The sequence below is a fragment of the Gordionus sp. m RMFG-2023 genome, chromosome 2, assembly GCF_954871325.1.
Source record: "Gordionus sp. m RMFG-2023 chromosome 2, tfGorSpeb1-WG-v2, whole genome shotgun sequence".
Taxonomy (NCBI): Eukaryota; Metazoa; Nematomorpha; class Gordioida; order Chordodea; family Parachordodidae; genus Gordionus; species Gordionus sp. m RMFG-2023.
In genome coordinates, this window is record NC_088776.1 from 3,998,482 (window position 1) to 4,001,185 (window position 2,704).

At 22.4% G+C, this 2,704-nt stretch overlaps 1 long non-coding RNA gene across 1 annotated transcript; it reads right to left on the bottom strand.

The window, feature by feature from the left end:
- Window positions 1–1,995: 1,995 nt before the first annotated feature.
- On the bottom strand, window positions 1,996–2,350 carry LOC135925550 (uncharacterized). The gene is made up of 3 exons (XR_010571676.1): window positions 2,298–2,350; window positions 2,183–2,251; window positions 1,996–2,138 (listed from the first exon to the last, which is right to left on the bottom strand). It is a non-coding gene; the product is annotated as an uncharacterized LOC135925550 (long non-coding RNA).
- Window positions 2,351–2,704: the final 354 nt, after the last annotated feature.

The window sequence follows — 2,704 nt, forward strand, 5'->3', positions numbered from 1 at the left end:
TTAAATTAAAGCACCTTTCCGGAGGTGATTTCATACCTCCCCCTCCGCTCAATATTTTTCCTACTTATTTCACCCTCGCCGAGGTGCGCCAATCTGTTCTATCTTTCCATCACGACTCTTCTCCCGGTTACGAGTCTGCTCCCACCGAATTCTTGAAAAACCCCATCAGCCTAAGGAATCACTCTTCCTACGACAAAGTCTTGCTACCGTCATTATTCGCTCTGACTATCTAAGTTTTATCTCTTCATTGAATAACCTTCCATGTCTATGCCTTATCTCTTCTCACCCTAGCTTTCTTTTTTTTTTATTCCTTATCCTTTTCCGTAAGCTCTATTTCTATATTTTTTACCTTTTTTTTAAAAAAATAAAAAATTAATTATATACTATTATATTTTGATAACATATTATATCAGCTATTATTCAAATATAGTAACCTATGACCAGAAGAAAAAAATATAAGAAATTTATATAGGTCTTGGTTTTTTTTATCAGGACCCGACATGGACTAGGCATATTTAATATTAAAAGAAATCCCAAGTAAGGTCCGAGACCATAATTATTTTGAGAATATTTTTTCAAACCCATAATAATTTATAAAAAAAAAGTTGGTAACCAGTTTATATAATAAAAATTAAAAAGAATATCAAATTTACTGTTAAGGATGTTGAAGCAATAATACCTTGCTCTTGATTTTCAGTGCTACTGAATTCGTTACGAAACAGCGAAAATCAGAATAGCGAAAAATAAAAAATGTTCCCATTATGTATAACTCCACTAAAAAGTCATAAAATAATATTATATCTATTATTAATTTATTTAGTATATTATTAAATATGTTAATTTTTTCTAAATAAATTAAATTATTATCATGGTATTTATATATTGTCAATTTATGAATACTAATTTTTTGTATATGACATTAATAATGTATGGCCATTATATGAACTCTATCGTCTTTAAATATTATCAATAAAATACTAATATTTTGTTTATTTAGTGTATTTTTAATTAAATATAATGTTTAATATTAATTTTTTGTATATGACATTAATAATGTATGGCCATTACATAAACTCTATCTTTAAATATTATCAATAAAATAGTAATATTTTGTATATTTATTGTATTTTTAATTAAATATAATGTTTAATATTAATTTTTTAAAATATATTATAAAAATGATTTATACAAAATAACTTATAGGCCAATAAATATGTTATTAATATTTTCACAATTGTTATTGCCTTGCCTAATATAATATGAATCATTTTGATTTATACAAAATAACTGACCAATAAATATGTTATTAATTTTTTCACAATTGTTATTGCCTTGCCTAATATAATATGAATCATTTTTAAATCCTAAATATGGTATTTATATATTTTCAATTTATAAATACTGATTTTTTGTAAATTTAATTTAAAAGCATGGCAAACAATATATCTTTCTTTCTTATAAAAATTTATTCATAGTAAATAAAGGGTTTTTTTTAATTATTTATATTTTAAATAATAACTTTTACATTCAATTTTAAGTATACACTGCATAGACAGAATCAATTTGCACTGAATAATATATAATAATATAATAACACAATCATAATACAATATGCATTCATAAAATATTAACAGTCTATCTATTGGAAAATGACAATCATCTAAAATAGATTTATTAATTATGTTTATTTTAAAGGGTTGAAAAAAAGGAATATTATATTCATATAATAATCTTCAATAGCTGCTTTTCCTGCTGATTTATTATCATTTGCAAGCTGAATTATTTGCCACTAAGAAATTTAATTTAATATTAGTAAATAAAGGGTTTTTTTTAATTATTTATATTTTAAATAATAACTTTTACATTCAAATTTAAGTATACACTGCATAGACAGATTGATCATTTATATTTGCACTGAATAATATATAATATTATAATAACACAATCATAATACAAAATGCATTCATAAAATATTAACAGGTTATCTATTGGAAAATGACAATCATCTAAAATAGATTTATTAATTATGTTTATTTAAAGGGTTGAAAAAAAAGGAATATTATATTCATATAATAATAATCTTCAATAGCTGCTTTTCCTGCTGATTTATTATCATTTGCAAGCTGAATTATTTTCAACTAAGAAATTTAATTTAATATAATAAAAAAAATAAATCTATAACTTCAGCAGAAGTAAGCATGACCTCTGTATCTTCTTTTTGCATTTTAGGTTGGCTGAATTAAATTTGGGCCTAAAATCATCTAAATTTCTAAAGTCAATTGCTAAAAAATTTATACTTTCATGAGTATCTCTTATGAGAAAGTTGCTTGTAAACTGAATTGAATTTGTTTCCTAAATTATTCTATTAATTTACTGTATCACATTAAATTATTAATATTTCATTAAAACTAATTATATACTTTTCTCATATCAAAAATTTTCGCCATAATGTTCCCTGATTTTCGCTGTTTCGGTCTTCGCTATATCGTGCCCAGGCCATAAAGATAAGAAAAAAATAGAATAAAATACGCCATCTTGAGGAAATTCTTTTATTACTTAATTTTTTGATTATATATTATTATTAAAAATCGTTTAAGATATATAATCAATTTTTACATTTATTTATATTTAAATATTTTATATTATATCTTTTTGAAAAATTTTTACATTTATATTTATAATCGTATTAAATAAAAATAAAATT